The 20460-nt window shown below is 39.8% G+C and overlaps 1 pseudogene; it reads left to right on the forward strand.

The window, feature by feature from the left end:
* Nucleotides 1-10085: 10085 nt before the first annotated feature.
* On the forward strand, nucleotides 10086-10207 carry LOC129901900 (5S ribosomal RNA; annotated as a pseudogene).
* The last annotated feature ends 10253 nt before the right edge of the window (nucleotides 10208-20460 follow it).

A 20460-nucleotide genomic window follows, 5' to 3' on the forward strand; every position in this document is an offset into this window, starting at 1 on the left:
TTTTTGTTCCCTCAACTCTCACATAAATAAGTGGTCTAGGAATGTATTTTCAAACTCATCCCAGATTAAGGGATCAATATCCTCACCTCGACTTTCCTCCCACTATTTATACCAGACATTAACAACATTCTTCAGTTGGTAAGGCACTAATTCAACTCCCTCTATCTCTGTTGCATGCATTGATTTAAAAATCTTCCAGATATCATTAATGAAGTTCTGAGGGTCCTCTTCCACTCTAGATCTAATAAAAACTAGTGGGTTCATCCTCAAAAAGTCTCTGATCCTATTATCAGCAAATGACTCTTGAGAGATAGAGCTCAAAATAAGGGCACTTTGATGATCAAACTGAGCAGCCATCAACTGGAGAGCATAGACATAGCTCCCCTAAATTCTGCCTCTAAAGTCATTGAAGACTGAGTAGTTTGTGAAACTTCTTGAGTCCCATTCACATTCTTGTTTTCTACTACTTGAGCTCAATTTTATGTCTATATTCTGGACTATGGTGGAATCTCATTCTTAGTGACATTTCTTAGATTTAAAGTTCTTTTGGAAGACATGATGTGAAATCGTGAAACACATAGATTAGAAGGAGATCTCATAGAGTTAAACTCTCTAGCATGAACTAGAGTATGAAAGAAGTGAAATAATTCCTAAAAAGTCATGTAGCCTCCGTATTATAGATGTGGTGCGTTTCACATCAATAAGAAGGATTCTACTAGATTCAGTTTTGTAGAAATCCTAGGACTCTTGAACTCTATGTTCTGATAACAAATTTGTCATGCCCCGAGTCTACACCCTAAGCTTGACCGACACCTAGAAACTATTGCTGATTTCAAAGCAAACCCTTGGCCAGGTTATCTCATTAAGTAAAAGACACTCATAAAAAACTGCCATGACCCAATTTCTCAGGTCATGATAGCACTTACCATAACCCCTCTGTAGGTACCCCAAACCTATAACCCAAAACTTCAAGTAATGGGTATAAGGGGGAAAACACCAAACAAAACTAAGAAAATCGAACAGATACAAAAATAAGGAGAAACTAGCTAAATATATACAAAATACACAAAATCGAATACCTTCGAGAACGTAGAAGTCACTAGTATAGAGCTGCTACAAAAATAAAATAAGCACAAGTCCCAAAAGTGGACCAAAAATATATACAACCCTGGCTAGTATCAAAAGTACAAAAAGATGGGACATCCAAGTCAAAGTAGACAAAAATGATCTAAAAATGGTCTCTGCTCACCCTGGTCTCCTGATTTGGTTGCAGTAGCCTTAATTTATCAACAATGGTAGATGGTGCTCAGACCTGCATCTTGAAAGTAGATGCAGAATATAGTATAAGTACCAGATATAAGGTACCCAGTAGGCATCATAGGCCGACTAAGAGGTAAAGGTAAAAACAATATGAAAATGAGGAATAACCCTAAATAGGAGTCATAATAACCATCTAAGGTAAGGAAGGTAAATTTCCAATGAAAAGGAAGATACAACTAGTAAAACTATAAGTAACTATACCCAACTGGGCCCCAATATGCCCAAGTGGGATACTCATGGGCAAGTTTAAATAAAACTAGGGGGAACCCCCATAATCTAGCCAAGTACACAGAATAACAACGACTACAAGGCTAGGAACTAAGAATTTATGATATAAGAGGTGAAGAACAAAATAATTCCCAAACCAAGAATCTCCAAGAATAGATTAACCATGAATGCTCTAGGGGTCGAGTCTAGGAATGGCACCCAGATGCTTGACTAAATTCTTATATGGTAAAGGCCGACACTAGGACCCGGATGCTCTCGATACTCTATTGGTACGGTCGAGGATGGGATTGGGACCCGTATTTTAGTCATACTAACAAGTAGGTAGAGGCTAGGAATGGGACCTGGGTGCTCCCCGATGGGATTCCAGAATAGAGCCAGACTGGGATTCGAATGCCCCCCGATAAGATTCCAAATGGAGGCCTAGACTGGGACCCCGATTCTCAAAGATGATTTAATTAATGGTGTCGAACATTCACTTTTCCAACTGGATGTTAATAGTTACGGAGGATTTTCTCCATAATGAATAGGCTGATAAATCACTTGGGCTTCAATCGGAATTGAAACAAGTGAAACACTTGGGCTTCATATGAATTTATTGTTACACCCTGTACTTTGGTACCTCGGAATGCTTCTTAAGTTTCTAGGAAGGCTCTTAAGTTTCTTAGAAGTAGTCAAGGTTAGAAATAGGGTTATGAGTAGTCAGAAGGAGTTGGAGGCCAAGTAATGTGATGTAGGACTCGACTTACTTGCGTAAGCCACCAACTTGGGTGTCTTACATACTTAATCTACTAGAGTGCATGTCAAGCTTACGTAACAAGGATTTCATAGGTTCTTAAAGTGAGACGAGGTTACTGTCACGACCCAACCCCATAGGCCGCAACTGGGGTCCGATCTTGACCCCCTGTACACATATCTATTAGCTATGGTCACATTGAATCATAAATAAGACAATATCATATAACAGAGCCCTACTGGGCGATAACATTTTCATAAACCTATAGCCCTTTTCATTTGTATCATAACATGACAGGGCATGCAAGCTGACAAGGCTGCCATAACATAATCACGTATATCATATATAGGGTAGACCCAGTTGAATCAAACTAACATACAAGACCCACATATACATGTTTGCAGACCTCTAAAAATAAAAAAAAAATATATGGCGGGACAGGGCCCCGCCATACCCCCGAATGGATAAAATAATGTTATACATCAGTGGATAGTATCAAAAACTAGGCCCCAAAATAATGGAGCCTCTTTCAGCTGAGTTGTATGGAATCCTAAATTGATGGACTCCCAAAACCTGTATTTGTACCTGCGGACATGAACGCAGCCCCCCGAGAAAGGGGGTTAGTATGATATATGTACTGAGTATGTAAAATGTAACATAGTACAACTGGAGGTATATCCAAAATAGAGAAGCAAAGGAACCAATTATCAAATCAGAAACATGTACTACTACTCTTTGAATCACAAAAACATGCATGCTCAAATTTTTAATATAGCCGGCCCCGTCAGGGGTCCGGTGAATCATATATGTAGTATTAGTATCAGGCCCCGTGCCATCTCCACCTTATTACAACACATCATCATAGTATCAGTATCAGGCCCCAGGCCATCATTACCTTATTACAACATATCATATATATACATACGGATACCGGCCCTCTAGCGAGGGACTCGGCAAACAATGCAGTGAATTGCATGAATCTGATAACCAGCCCATGACTCGGAGAAGAAGTGTTACAGTATAAATGAGTAGTGTAGTGAGAAAGAAAACACAGTTTAAATCATTACCTGACACTCAATGAAGTCATTAAGTGAACCCTCACCTAGGAATCAGGGTAGAAGGTATCTGATATATACTCTCTAACTGTCACTAAGGACTATGTAAAAAGGAGTTATTGCAAATCATAGACATCTACCAATGTGAAATATCTAATAGCAGTCCGAGCATTAGTTATCTCAGAGCCTTTTTTTTTTACAAACAAGAGCTTAGTCAAATCAGTTGTTATACAGTCATATAGAAGACTTGAAGATAGCAGCTTACTACTTTAAAGTTTAATCATTCAAAAGTGAGTGAGGGTCCTGAAGTCATTTTCAAAACCTAGAAATAGAATTACCCCCAAAGCTCATATCATATCCTGCTTACATCTAAGACATGCCAAAAGAGAAAAGATAGGCTTTACATACCTTTACCAAAAACATACCAAGAGAAGCTTCACATACCTTGTCTAAATTATTCCTTATCCTGTTTGCCACGCCGTCCTTTGAAACTATTCATCATGAAAGTAATATGAATATCATCCCCTCTTAACTTTCCAGCACCCTAGGTTACACCTTAGTATTAATGGAATCTATTTCCTTAGTCGTTTCCCCGACTAGTTCTGTTATTTGCTAAGGCGTCGCCAAAAATTGGGCAGCACCTCCCCTATAATGTGCCGTATCAAAATTTACAATTAGGTCCCTAATACCTAAATCCAACAAACAACAACAACCTGCAGCAATTCACACCAACAATATACAACATAAACTCCAAATGACTTATTCAAAAATACGATATCACAATAGGACGTCTAGCCTTTATTTTTTAACGCCTTTAATTATACGCAACGGGGGTTCATGTGGATTTAAGCAGAATAACCCTAACCCTAATTAGAACATATTTAGTCCCTGCAACAACACATCACACCCCTGCAGCAGAAACTCAAAAGAACAACACCTTACTTCGACGACAATTCGACTATAACGACTACAATTTGGATTGTCTTCAATGCCAAGCATTTCTATACTATTTTCACGTTTACAGACACAAAAAAGGTTTATAATACACTCCATAACAATACCATAAAGTCAAATTTGATAGGATAAACATTATCTTACCCAAATTTGGCCAAAACCATCAAAGCGCAACTCGGAACTTCTCCAAACGCACTGAAATTGAGCGGGCTGTTTGTGTTACTTCTTCGCTGACCCAAATTGAAATTTTATGTTATTAAACACCATTATACAGCTTAGGTACACTTCAAATAATTAATTCATGGAATGAAACCCGGAAGCTTACCCCAAAAGGACCAAACCCGTAGCCCTCCTTCCTTGCCCCTTTAACATTTTTGTCTTCTTTTTCTTCCAAATTTCCAATTGTAAAGATGAATTTTTGGTTCCATTAACATAATAAAACACATATATACATATCCACGTACTTAGGGAACATCGTGGATAATTAATTCACGGAAGAAAAGTGAAGAACTTACCTTAATTTCTTAGAAACCATGGCTTGCCCTTTCTCTTCTTCTTCTCCACGTTTTTTATCTATGTTTTGGGCTGATTTTTGAGTTCCAAATGACTTAAGAGTCATTAACATACATATATATGGTCCCTTAGGAAGTGACACATGTCATCCCCTAAGGGTGACACGTGTCAAGCCCTTATTGGGCCACGGATCCACCCTTAGCCTCCAAGGCTGCCACGTGTCCTTGGTGGGGCCCACCCCCAAGTAGGTGGTTCACCTACTTGAACCCAAGCAGGTGGGTCACTTGCTTCCATGTGGCACTTCCCTAGGATGCCACGTGGCACCTTCTTTTGCTGCCATGTGTCGCCTTCTCCTTTCCCCCGTGGGTTCGTAATCTTGTCTTGTTTTAAGAGTCGATGTAATCCGTACTACATAAGCTTGATATATTCTTAAGTAGATCAAGTGTATAAGACTTTTAACTTAGTATCTTACGTAGGTAAATCGAGTCCTATGACTTATTTTCTTTTTAGTCTCCAACTCTTTCTAGATTCTCACGACTCTATTTCCAACCTTCCCTCTCACGAGGTACCACATTCTTCTTTCCTTCGAGTTATTTAATGTGTGTGGATAGTAGGGGTCTCATGGCTACTTTCAATAAGATTAGGGACACGTTTCAAGGTTCAAAAGTGTGGGGTGTAATAGTTGCGAACCCGCGGAAGAAGCGAAAGGAGGCATGACACCTACTCGGAAACAAGTAGGTGAGGCACCTACTTGGAAGCAAGTAGGTGATTCACCTACTTGGACCAAGTAGGTGACACACCTGCCTAGGGTGGGTCCCACATGGCCACGTGGCATCCTTGGAGAGGTTGCATGGTTGAGGTGGCCGAATGAGGGCTTGATACGTGTTACCTCCAAAGGAATGATATATACTCAGCATGTGATTACTAATTCAGCACACACTTATCTTTTACTACTTAGAAGTTGAGAGAAAAAAAACCAAGAACAAGAGAGTTAAGGGAGCAACGGGTTAAGTCCAAGGGAGGTAAGACTCCGATTTTTGCTCCATGAATTAATTATTTAAGCTATCCTACATTTATATAATGGTGTTTAATGATGTAAATTACAGATTTGGGGCAGAAAGGAAGGGTAACGAGCAGTCCACTACTTTTCAGTCGCATTAGAAAGCTTCCAAGGCAAGTTTTGGCAAGCTTTGGCCAATTTCGGGTAAGGTAAGAGTTTTCCTTTCAATTTGAAGTTTATGGTGTGATTATGTAGTGTATTACACGTCTTATATGTGGCTGTAAGTATAAAAATTGCACTAGGATGCTTGGCGTTGGAAACAAACTAATCTAAGGTCATTATAGTTAAACCAAAGTCGAGTAGTGTGATGTGGTTGTTGTGCTGCGCTTGCAGGTGGTTTGATTGTGTGTTGCAGGAATGAAAAGTATTCTAAAAGAGGTGTGGGTTCTTCTGGATGCATCCACATAACCCTTCACTACGTATGGTTAAAGGTTTTACAAAATAGAGATTAAAAACTGTATTTTGGAGTCGTAGTTTTGAGCGGGCTGTTTGGGTCTTGTTTTGAATAATGTCGAGTTAGTTTTGTTATATATGGTTGATTCTTGTTATTTTGAATATGGATTCTAAGGTTAGAGATTAAAATTGGAGGTTTGTATAGGGCAAGTTCTATGGGAGATGCTGCCCGATTTCCTTTAACTCCTTAACTAACTAAGGAACTAGTCGAGAAGGCTAGCGAGGAGATGAGTTCTATGAATACTCATATGTAACTTAAGATGCTGTAAAGTCAAGGGTTTTTGATGCTCGTATTGCTTTCATGTTAAATAGGTTTAAGAGATGATGAGGCGAACGTGTTAAGAGTAATCCGTAAGAGGTAGGTAAAACTAACGTTTCCTTCTTTTGGCATGTTTTTGGCATAAGTAGGTAAAACTTATTCCTTCTCTTGGCATGTTTTGACCTAAGTATGAAAAGCTAATCTTTCTTTTGGCATGGTCTTTATGAAACAAATATATGAATTTTATATGATTCCAAGGACGTTCGTATTCCTAGAGCCACTAGGATGGCCAATTTCTTGATTTTCAAAAGATATTTTATTACTCTTGGATACGAGTATATGATTAAAGAAGTTCTATTTTGATATAATCCATAGCGACTTTCAAAAGGTACTTGATATGACTCTTGTCTTGATTTTGAACGATAGTTCATTTTGATTATTCCATTGAGTCTCAAATATGATTTAAATTGCATATAGTTCTCACTACTCCACTCTTGAATGCCTCAATGCTTCTTTGATTAAACCTGGGCCAGGTTGTTATCATGCGTACCTCTATGCATTATTCGCCATGCCCCAATGTGAGGGGGCAGGTATGACCTATACATGGGATTTGCGGAGTTATGATGTGCTATGTACACTTATGATATGATATGATCTGATATGGCCATCTGATATGATATGATTTGTTACAGAGATATTTCCTACTCTGGATGTATGCTGTGCTGTGGCGCCAGTGATGGGGTGGAGACCACTTTTTGTTAACCGAGACCCGTAATGGGTCCGGATATGACATATGTTTTTCTGCATGCACTATCTGTGTTTATGATAAACATTATGATATTCTGCATATTTCACTCATTTTTACACATTCTGTTCTGGTAATGACCTTACTTATTACAGTCCATGCTTTACATATTCAGTACATTTTTCGTACTGACCCCTCTTTCTTAGGGGGGCTATGTTACATGACCACAAGTACAGATGCTCGGTTTGCTGATCCGCTCGCTTAGGACATCTACACTATTGGTTGGCAGTGCTTCTTTGTCCGGAGCCCTATTTTGGTACTAACTTTTCTGTTATTCATTTGTACATGTTGGTTAAGGGTACGACGGGGCCCTTTCCTATCATATGACTAGACTATCATTCTGTAGAGGTCTGTAGACTTGTGATGTGGGTTATGTATATATGTTTTGGGCTTGTGTTTAGTGACGGCCTTAACGACCTTCGTATGCTACATCTATTTCCGTGCTCTCTTTAGCGATCTCTTTTGATTTCCTCATTTGTTTATTCTGCTAACATACTCAGTGGGGATACTATCACGTATGGGTGCCAAACTCGGGCACCAGTCATGGCCTACGTTGTTAGGTCGTGACAAAAGTGGTATTAGAGCGGTTTGGTCCTCGAAATGTCTATAGATCATTTCTAATAGAGTCTTGGTTATTGGTGTGTTGTGCACCACATCTATAAACAGGAGGCTACAGGACATTTAGGATGTTACCTTTCTTTCTTGTCTTAGATCGTGCGATAGAGCTGTATTATCAGGATGATTCCTCCTTAACAAAATGAATTGTTATGATTTTCAATAATGCCTCCGAGGAAAGAGAAGGCTGCCCAAAATGGCAAATCAGTAGCACATGGTGAGATTAGTCAGGCCTACAAAGTTATCATGGCCCGACCTCAACTTGAGCTGGAGAGTTTGCCCCAGACAGCCAGCTCTGCGACGCCGCCAGCGTTAGAGGAGATTAGGGCAGCCCCAGCTGCAGATCAGAGGGCAGATTCACTACCAGTTTTTGGAGCCCCAGCACTCGAGCCTGTAGTTTGACAGCCAAGAGCTGAGGATAGGGATATACAGGATGCAGTCAAGCTTTTTACTAGATTGGTGGCAGGCCAAGAGCACAGATACGGTTTAGGTGGAGATCAGGTACACAGGCCAGATAGTTCGAGGACTCATGAGTTTTTGACCTGTAATCCTCTAGAGTTCTTTGAGACAAAGCCCGAGGAAGATCCCCAAGAGTTTATTAGGGAGATGTAGAGTACATTACGTCTGATTAAGGCTTCTGTGATGGAATTGGCTAATTTGGCCTTATATAGACTACATGAGGTAGTTGCTAACTCGTATGAGTCTTGGGATTTGTCCAGGGGCAGAATCTCCCCTCCAGCAATATCAGACGAGTTTGTGGAGGCGTTTCTTTATCATTTCCTGCCTCCTAAGATGCGGAGAGCCAGGGTGGATAGATTTTTATTGTAGAGGCAGCAAGGCCATAATATTTGTGAGTATAGTTTAGAGTTCGACTCATTGGCCTGATAAGCACTCTCTTTAGTAAATGATTTGACTGATAGGATGCATAGATATATAATGGGCCTAGATCGGTATTTGGTTGATAGTTATTTTGTAATACCTGCCCAGCCAGGGATGGATATCACCCATATACAGGCATATGCTCAAGGCATGGAGGACAGACATAGAGGACACCAATCCGACTAAGATTTTGGTGGGAATTAGCCCAAGAGGGCCAGGTCAGCCGGGTATTTTGGTGAATTCTGGAGCAGACCATCCTAGCAGTACGGTATCAGACAGTCCACCCAGCCAGCATGGAGTATGCCTCCACAATCCGCATATCGAAGACCAAGTGGCATAGGATATTCAGGAGCAGGTTCGAACACCAAGGCTTCCAGTCCGCAGCCAGACAGAGGGTCTGGTCAGATAAGGCCACCCAGGCCTCAATGTTCCTAGTGTTCCTATTGTGGAAAGTACCATCTGGGAGAGTGCTACCGCGCTACAAGGGATTGTTTTTTCTATGGCAGTCAAAGCCATGTAATGAGAGATTTCCCGTATAAGGGTAGTTTAAGCAGGGCAACTCGGCCTACCGAATTAACTGTTGGGTCCTTGTCTTCTTCGGTAGCTATGTGCCCCACGAGACAGGGTGCATCTACACCAGCAGGCCGCGGTGGAGGCCATGGTAGAGTCTCTAGTTCTATCGGTCCTTCGAACTGCACTTATGCTTTGGCCGCCCAGCAAGATCAGGAGGCATCACCAGATGTGATCATAAGAACATTGTTGACCTTTTCCTAGACTGTATATGTACTGATAGATTCAGGCTTTATATTATAATATATTCCTCCAATGATAATTGATACAATTGGGAGGAATGAAATATGGCTTCGACTAAACTCCTATATTAAGTTGTATGATTCGAGTACCAATACTTGGACAAAATTATGTACTATCTATCGAGAATACTAAGCACCTTATTGTTGTGCTAAGGTTTCTTATAGGGGAAACTTAAAGTATAGATGATCTAACAGAAAATGTAGACATGGTGCAACATATTAAATATGTTGGAATAGAATTATTTGCGTGTGAATAGTTGAAATAAACCAAGGATGGCATAGGTACACCCTAAAAGGGGGGGAAGTGGACAAGATAAATATAAGCGTAAGAGAAAATCAACTGACGCTATCATATGTAAATGGGAATGCTTAAACTTCAAATGAGATCCTATAAGGGATGGATGCGATCATACCAGCACTAACGCACTGGATCCCATCAAAACTCCAAAGTTAAGCTTGCTTGGGTGAAAGTAGTACTAAGATGGGTGACCCCCTAGGAAGTGATAGAGTAAACGAAACACAAGTATCTGTACCTATTACCTACGTCTATAAGTAATCCTAACCTTTGGAACTCAGATATTGATTGCTCGATTAAAGTATATGTTATGGCAATAGGATAGAGGACCTCTGCATATAGTTGGTATAAGGTCCAGAGGAAGGTTTTGGTTCACATTTGAGGATGATTGTTCTAAAGGGGGAAGGATATTACACCCCACACTTTGGTACCTTGACACACTTCTTAATCTTCTTAAGTTTCTGGGAAGGCTCATAAGTTTCTTAGAACTAGTCATGTGAGTCGGATAATCTATAACGCTATCAAAAAACTCTAAGGAGGGGAGAATATGATACCTCATAGTAGGAAAGGCTGGAAATAGGGTTATGAGAAGTCGAACCGGGTTAGAGGCTAAGTAATGTATTATAGGACTCGACTTACTTGTATAAGCCACCAACATGGGTATCATACATACTTAAGCTACTGGAGTCCATATCGAGCTTGTGTAGCAAAGATTTCATAGGTTATTAAAGTGTGACGAGGTTGCAAACCCACGGAAGAAGCGAAAGGAGGCGTGGCACCTACTCAGAAGCAAGTAGGTGATGCACCTACTTGTAAGCAATAAGGTGATGCACCTACTTGGACCAAGTAGATGACACACCTACTTGGGGTGGATCCCACATGCCCATGTGGCAACCTTGGAGAGGTTGCATGGTTGAGGTGGCCCAATGAGGGCTTGACACATGTCATCCTTAGGGGATGCCACATGTCACCTCCTAAGGAATGTTATATACTCAGAATGTGATGACTAATTCAGCACACACTTATCTTTTAATACTTAGAAGTTGAGAGAAAAAAAAAGAACCAAGAACAAGAGAGTTAAGGGAGCTACGAGTTTGGTCCAAGGGAGGTAAGGCTCCAATATTTGCTCCGTGAATTAATTATTTAAGGTATACTACGGTTATATAATGATGTAAATTACTGATTTGGGGCAGCAAGGAAGGGTAACAAGCAGTCCACTACTTTTCAGTCGCGTTAGAAAGCTTCCGAGGCAAGTTTTGGCAAGCTTTGGCCAATTTCGGGTAAGGTAAGGATTTCCTTTCAATTTGGAGTTTATAGTGTGGTTATAGAGTGTATTACACGTCTTATATGTGGCTGTAAGTATAAAAATTGCACAAGGATGCTTGACATTGGAAACAAACTAAACTTAGGTCGTTATAGTTAAACTGAAGTCGAGTAGTGTGTTGTGGTTGTTGTGCTACACTTGCAGGTGGTTTTATTGTGTGTTGCAGGGATGAAAAGTATTATAAAAGATGTGTGGGTGCTTCTGGTTTCATCCACATAACCCTCCGTTAAATATGATTAAAGGTTTTACAAAATAGAGATTAAAAACTGTATTTTTGAGTCGTAGTTTTGAGCGGGCTGTTTGGGGCTTGTTTTGAATAATGTCGAGTTAGTTTTGTTATATATGGTTGCTTCTTGTTATTTTGAATATGAATTCTAAGGTTAGAGATTAAAATTGGAGGTTTGGATAGGGAAAGTCATAGGGAAGATGCTGCCCGATTTCCGTTAACTCCTTAACTAACTAAGGAACTAGTCGAGATGGAGAGAGAGGAGATGAGTTCGATGAATACTCGTATGTAACTTAAAATGCAGGAAAGTCGAGGTTGTTGATTCTTGTATTTCTTTCATGTTAAATATGTTCAAGAGACGATGAGGTGAACGTGTTAAAAGAAATCCATAAGAGGTATGCAAAGCTAACATTTCCTTCTTTTGGCATGTTTTTGGCATAAGTAGGTAAAGCTTATTCCTTCTCTTGGCATGTTTTGACCTAAGTATGAAAAGCTAATCTCTCTTTTGGCATGGTCTTTATGAAACAAATATATGAATTTTATATGATTCCAAGGAATTTCCTATTCCTAGAGCCACTAGGATGGCCAATTTCTTGATTTCCAAAAGAAATTTTATTACGCTTGGATACGAGTATATGATTATAGAAGTTCTATTTTGATATAATCCATAGCGACTTTCAAATTGTACTTGATATGACTCTTGTCTTGATTTTGAACGATAGCTCATTTTGATTATTCCATCGAGTCTCAAATATGATTTAAATTGCATATAAATCTCACTACTCCACTCGTGGATGCCTCAATGCTTCTTTCACTAAGCTCGGGCTAGGTTTATTATCGTGCATACCTCTCTACATTGTTCGCCGTGCCCTAATGTGAGGGGGCAGTTACGACCTATACATAGGATTTGAGGAGTTATGATATTCCATGTACACATATGATATCATATGATCTGATATGGCCATCAGATATGATATGATTTGTTATGGAGATATTCTCTACTCGATTTGCTGATCCGCTCGCCTAGGACATCCACCCTGTTGGTTTGCAGTGCTCTTTTATACGGAGCCCTATTGTGGTACTAAATTTTTTGTTGTACATTTGTACACGTTGGTTAAGGGTACGATAGGGCCCTATCCCGTCATATGACTAGAATATCATTTTGTAGAGGTCTATAGACTTCTGATGTGGGTTATGTATATATATGTTTTGGGCTTGTGTTCAGTGACGGCCTTGACGGCCTTCGTATGCTACATGTATTTTTATGCGCTCTCTAGAGATCTCTTTTGATTTCCTTATTTGTTTATTCTGCTAACATACTTAGTGGGGCTATGGGCACGTATGGGTGCCTATCTCGGGCACCAATCACGGTCTACGGAGTTGGGTTGTGATATTTATGGATAAGGTCTCTCATAAGAGAAACGCTACCACCTAGATAAGGCCTAATAACCAGACACTAGACTATTACACCATTCTACAAGGATCTAAGGCTACCAGAGCGACATCAAGGCATTTAAAGAAAGTTCCACAACCTATACTAAGGCCAACATGCTTTCACTTACCCAAAAAAGCCTTATAATAACCTAACACGTGATTTCTAACGCCTACGACATATAGATAATCTACCCAAACCAAATTCCATCTATCTCAAGATGATTTCACACATTCCAACCCATCTAAAGCAAGGAAAGTCATATCCTACCAATAGGATGAACATACATGCTCCAATTAACTTTGCCAAAGTTTTTCTTTTCGCATGGCCTTGGAACGCTGTCACACTGTCAAAAATAGAATCACAACTTCATTACGGTCATTTAGACACTAAAATTGCAATTTTCAGAGATGGACCAATTCTAGGGTATAAGACAAGGAAATGTAGAACCTACATCCGAAATCCCAAATTGACCCCAAAAATTCATCCACAGAAGTGCCCAGGTTCAAATAATAATAGAAACACACCCCTGGGGTTGGGAAACAACATGAACCCAACATGCATTAGAAATCCCAAGTTTAAGCTAAAAACCAAAAGGGACAGTATCTAGGAATAACAATTTACAACAAACAAAACTCCCATGATAAAGAAAAATACACCATGATGTCCCTTGCGGAAAATCCCACAACATAACTTCAAGAATCGCTGAAAATGGATTTAGAATGATTAAGAAAGAGAACCCCAAATTTCATCACAAACTCAACTCTAAAATGTCATAAGAAAGGAGTTACAATCGTGAATTTACCTCACACGAAGCTTCTAATCAAAATTCTAAGCTTATCAAAGGATTCCCCATGAAATTTCCTTGAACTTAGGTATTAGAATTGCCAAAATTGCACCAATATAGACATATAAAATGAGTCCCAAAGATGGAATACATAACTGAAATTAGGAAACTAAATGAGACTCTAAGTGACCATCTCAAAGAGGTGGGCCTTGCTTAAGAGATGACCTTGTCGCTTTAGCGACACCCGTCTATGGGGCCTGGTCGCTTTAGCAACGACACCAGGCTCAGCTGGTGCAAAATGGAATTGGCATGTACAAATTCTCCGATGGGGTGCTCGGTATTCGCTTGTAACCCCATGTGCGCAAACGACATATGCTACCCCACAATATTTGATATGCTAGACTCAATGGTGCATTCAAAATTCTTATACGAGGTCATTTTTAATGAAAAGTGATTCCTACACCCAAGTGTCATTTTGAGCCTAATTCCATAATGGGCCTTGAGATTAGATCGAAGCCTGAGAAAACAAATAAAGGGTCGTTCTAGACAAAACCTGACATTATGGAACTGACCGCACTGTCAAAATTTTCATCCGAGTGCGTTTTCCAAAAATGTTGACCAAAGTGAACCATAGGCTAAATTTCTAAGGCAAAAGGACCAAATAGCACCAAATTTATACTGATTGCCTCGATATTCGTGCCAACTATGCCATAGGCCTAATTTTACCATTTTGGAGCAGATAGAACTATTATAATTCTATTTTAAGGTCGTTTACTGAAGTTATGACCAAGTCAACTTTTCAATTTATAAAAGCTTCAGTACAGAGTAATGGGCCTAAAACCTAAATGGGCGACAAGGCAAATGAGCTACCGGTGCGAGAAGGTCATAAATGACCTAGGGTCTATAGAAATGATCTAAACGATGAAATAAAAGTTGTAGATGAAAATGACCAGGCTGGTCATTACAATATCCACTACTAAAAGAAATTTCGTCCACAAAAGTAAAGACACCCATCTACTTGAAGGCTCAAATAAGCTTGGAAACTACACCCTTATCTCCTGCTCGGTCTCCCAAGTAGTCTCCTCGATCGAATAGTGTTGCCACTATACCTTAACCACAGGGATGGACCTGGAACAGAGCTGGCGAACATCTCTGGCTAATACAGCATGGCTCTACATCAAAGGTCAGATGATCATCAAACTCAATCAAATCATATTGAAGTAAGTGGGATTTATCTGGGATGTATTGGCACAACAAAGAAACATAGAAAACTGGGTGTATAGACAAAAATACTGGAGGTAGATCCAACTCATAAGAAACCTCTCTAACTCTCCTTAGATCTCAAAAGGATATAGCTGGGGCTAAGCTTACCCCGCCTACGGAATCTCATCACGCCCTTCAATGGCGACACCCGCAAGAATACCCAATCTCCAACCTCAAAGCACAAAGGTTGATGCGATCAATCAGTATAACTCTAGTGTCTACTTTGAGTTGTCCTTAGTCTATCCTGTATAGTCCGGACCCTAGCTAAGACATACTAAAGTAAATCATTACCGTGTAACCCAGGCTCTGAATACTTGAACCAAGCAACTAAAGATCGATAACGTCTACCATATATAGCCTCGAACAAGGCCATCTGCATACTAGAGTAGTAGTTGTTGTTGTACGAAAACTCTGCCAGAGAAAGTACTGCTCCTAATGACCCTAAATCTCAAACACAGAAGCTCGCAACATATCCTCCAAATCCTAAATAGTGCTCTCTAACTAGCCATCAGTGTGTGGGTGAAATGTCATGCTAAGATCAACCCGGGTTCCCAAATCTCTCTGAAAAGCTCTCCAGAAATTGGAAGTAAATTGAGACCCCCTATCTGATATAATAGACATTGGTACCCTATGAAGACATACAACTTCTTGAATATAGACCCAAGATAGATGCTCTATATTAAAAGTAGACCGCATTGGCAAGAAATATGCCGACTTGGTCAATCGATCAATGATTACCAAAATACCATCACTACCTTAAGGACTCTAAGGTAATCCCATCATGATGTCTATGGAAATACGCTCCCATTTCCACTCAAGAAAGGGTAATCTTTGAAACACCCCACTAGACCTCTGATGCTCGGCCTTAACCTATTAGAAACTCAAATAATAGAATTTATACTCTGCTATATCTCTCCTCATGCTATGCCACCAGTAATGCTATCTTAAATCCCAATACATCTTCGTGATGCTCAGATGAATAGAGTATCTAAAAATGTGGGCCTTGTAAAGGATTAAGTTGATAAAATCTCCAACTCTGGGAACACAAAGGCAACCGTCAAAATATTGTACCACATCTAAATCTAAAGTATTTTTGCCACGCTAGACTCACAATACCAACTCTCAAAGCTCTACCAATGCTCCATGCTGAACCTATCGGTCACGAATCTAATCCAATAGAGATGACCAAGCTCCCACAATAGCCAAAATATCTCCAGAATCTGAGATGTCTAACCTAACCATCCTATTATTCAAAGACTGGATATCCAAGGCTAGAGGTCACTCCACCCAGCTTCCGACTCAAGGCATCCACTACTATAATTGCCTTTCCCGGATGGTAGAGAATAGAGATGTCATAATTTGCTAAAAGCTCAATCCACTACCACTGTCTAGAATTAAGGTCTTTTGACTCATTATTTACTGTCAGCTGGGGTGATTTCTATATATCTCACAATGTACCTCGTATAAGTAGTTCGTTTACATCTTAAGCGTCAAATCTACCACCACCAACTATAAATCATCAGTGGGGTATTGCGCTCGTGTGCTCTCAACTATCTGGAAGCATAAGCAATGAATTGGCCCCGTTGTATCAGAACACACCCAAGACCTACACCGGAAGCATCACAATATACTAAAAAGCTTTCACTTTTGACCGAAAGAAACAGAACAGGAGCGGTGGTAAGCAACTACTTGAGCCTTTAAAAGCTCGACTCACACTCCTCGAACCATACAAAGGGGATATCCTGACGGGTTAAATGGGTCAATAGGGATTCAATGGTTGAGAAGCCTTCGATGAAGCTCTTGTAATAACCAGCTAATTCGACGAAGTTCCAAATCTTTGTAATAGATGTGGGCCTAGAACAACTATGAATAGCCTCAATCTTTGTTGGATCAACCATGATACCCTCCATAGACACCAAGTGTCCAAGGAATGCCACATAATGCAACCAAAACTTGTAATTTGAGGATATGACATAAAGCTACTAATCTCTCAAAGTCTGGAGCTCAATCCTCAAATACTGCACATGCTCATCTCTACTCCGTGAGTATACTAATATAGCATTGATTAAAATGATAAAGAAAGAGTCAAGATAAGGCTAGAATACTCTATTCTTAAGATCCATAAAGGCTGTGGGGGAATTAGTAAGCCCAAAAGATATCACAAGGAACTCGTAGAGGCCATAACGAGTTGGAAAATAGTCTTAGGAATGTCGTCATCTCTAATCCTCAATTGGTGGTAGCCGGACCTCAAATTAATTTTACAAAATATGGCGTCACCCTGAATCTCATCGAATAAATCATCAACGTGAGGCATGGGGTAACGGTTCTTCACCGTTACCTTATTCAGCTACCTATAGTCAACACACATCCACACAGTCCCGTCCTTCTTTTTTAAAAATAGGATAAGAGCACCCTATGGAGACATACTCGAATGAATAAAGCTCTTACCTAGAAGGTCTTCAAGCTAGACACTGAGCTTCTTAAGCTTTGAGGGGGCCATACGGTATAGTGGAATAGAGATGGGCTTAGTACCTAGCTTCAAGTCTATAGCAAAGTCAATCTCTCTCTCTCTAGGGTTAGACTAGGTAGGGTGGCAAAGAGGAAATCAGTCAACTCTCGAACCACCAAAACTTAATCAATAGAATGTGTCTTGCTAGACACATCACATATATTTTCTAAGTAGGACAAACAATTGGAGGAAACTAGTCGTTGGGCCCTTATTAAGGATATAATTCCCATTGCTTAGAACCTAGAAGCACCCTACCATAAAACTGTAGTAAAGCCATGCCTGGCTAAGGTAACTATCTTAGCATAACAATCCAAAACTGCATGATGAGTGGAAAGCCAATCCATGCCCAATATATCATCAAAGTACAACATATCTAATAGAATAAGGCCAGCCTGAGTCTTATGCCCCTGAATAGTCACCACACAGGATCTACATACATGATCCACAACAAAAGAATCCACTACTAGGTTAAAACATGCAACGACACCTTAAGTGACTCATAAATAATACCCAAACGAGGAGTATAATATATAGAAACATAAGAATACATAGAACCTAGATCAAATAAAGCTGAAGCAGTCTACTCATATATGAGGGTAGTACCTGTGATTACATCATCTGATGCCTCGACCTCTTCCCTAGCCAATGTAGAATAAACATGGCATGGTCAACCTACTCCACTTCCATCTGACCTATCACCCAACCTACCTATGCAGGACCTTCCTGAATACCTTTCTGGTCATCGCCATGACCCTAACCTTGATCTCTATCTCTCGATGGAGGTGGTATTGCTGCCAATAGTCTTCTTCGGCTAGGGCACTCTCTGGCCTAGTGCTTTAGTGAAACATAATCATAATACCCTGAAGCTAAGCACCCTATAATGAACCGTCTACAATAGGAATAAAGCAGACCTGATTCCCTCAACTGCTGCTAGGGCCTACTAAACCGACCATTTGAACTCCTCCTTCTAGTAACTACCATGTAGAAATTGCTAACGGGGCCTGTCATAATTGTATTAGCCCCTAGACTAGGACCCACTTGTCATGACCTAAATTTATAGGCCGTGAATGGTACCCGAGTTGGACAACCATATGTACCCTTAGCCCCACTTAGCGTATTAGCATAATAGACAAAAGTAGGAGTCAAAAAAGGGTCGCTAGAGAGCGCATAAGAACAATATAACATAAGAGGGCCATTAAGGCCATCACGGAACACAAAGCACAAAACATATATACATAACCCACATCACAAGTCTGCAGAACTCAACAGAATGATAGCCTAGTCATATGATAGGACAGGGCCCCATCGTACTCTTAACTAACATGTATAAATGTACAATAGAAAAGTTAGTACCAAAATAAGGCTCCAGACAAAGAAGTACTGCCAACCAATATGGTGGATATCCTAGGCGAGCAGATCAACAAAACAAGCATCTGTACCTATGACCATATAATACAACCCCCCCCGAAGAAAGGGGGTCAGTACAGATAATGTACCGAGTATGTAAAGCATGGACTGTAATAAGTAAAGCCATTACCAGAACAGAAGGTGCAGAAATGAGAAAAATATCCAGAATACCAAAATGCTTTTCATAACCACATATAATGTATGCATAAAACATATGCTATATCCGGCCCATTATGGAACTCGATGAACAAATCATGGTCGCCGCCCCGTCATTGGCGCCACAACATATTATAACTCCTAAGTAGGAAATATCTCCATAATAGATCATTTCATATCAGAGGGTCATATCAGTTCATATCATATTATATGTATACATGGAACATCATAACTCTACAAATCCCATGTACAGGTCATACCTACCCCCTTATGTAGAGGTACGATGAATAAACCAGAGAAGTACGTATGATAACAAATCCCGGCCTAGGCTCAGTGAAAGAAGAATTGAGACATCCACGAGTGGATTAGTGAGAAACTAAGTGCAATATAAAATACAAAACCTTTCCAGATACTCGATAGCGTAACTCCGATGCCAAGTCATATAAGAGAAATTGAGCGATAATCATAGTGCATTTCTTTCAGATATCATAATGGTCTATGTCAAAATAGTCTTTCTGAAATCATTTCCATATTTTAAAATATATTATAGGGCTCAATGGAATAATTAAAATAAGCTATCATTCAAATTCAAGACAAGAGTCATATCAGGTACCTTTCGAAAGTCACTATGGATTACATCAAAATAGAAATTCTGGAATTATATACTCGTATCAAAGCGTAATAAAATGTCCTTTGGAAATCAAGAAATTGGCCATCCTAGTGGCTCTATGAATAGGAACTTTCTTGGAACCATAAAAAAAATTCATATATTTGTTTTCATAACGACCATGCCAAAAGAAAGATTAAGCTTTACATACTTATGCCAAAAACATGCCAAAAGAAGGAAATAATAGCTTTACATACCTCTTTTGGATTACTCTTTACACGCTCGCCTCCTTCGTCTTTCCACTTTGTAATTCTACCACCAATTACCCATAGGAACCAATCCCTTATCCATTTCCTTAGACTAGTTCATTACTAGTTCCGAAGTTAACGGAAATCGAGCTACATCTCCCCTATAACTTGCCCTATATAAACTTCCGTTTAACCTCCAAACCTTAGAAGCCAAACAAGAAAAACAATCAGAAACATATATACAAGTAAACCACTTCAACATTACACAATACAAACTCCAAATAACTCGCTTAAAACTAGGATACCAAAATAGGATTTTTAATCTCTATTTCGTAAAACATTCACCACACAAAATGGGGTGTCATGTGGATGAAACCAGAAGAACTTATACCCATGTTTAGAAATGTTTCCAGACCTGCAATACTACAAAGCAATTCCCAATACGACACTACAATAACAATGATACTAGTTACATTTTAAGCCACTAGAATATGTCAAAACAAACCCTACAGAACCTGCC

The sequence above is a fragment of the Solanum dulcamara genome, chromosome 8 (genome assembly GCF_947179165.1).
Source record: "Solanum dulcamara chromosome 8, daSolDulc1.2, whole genome shotgun sequence".
Lineage (NCBI taxonomy): Eukaryota > Viridiplantae > Streptophyta > Magnoliopsida > Solanales > Solanaceae > Solanum > Solanum dulcamara.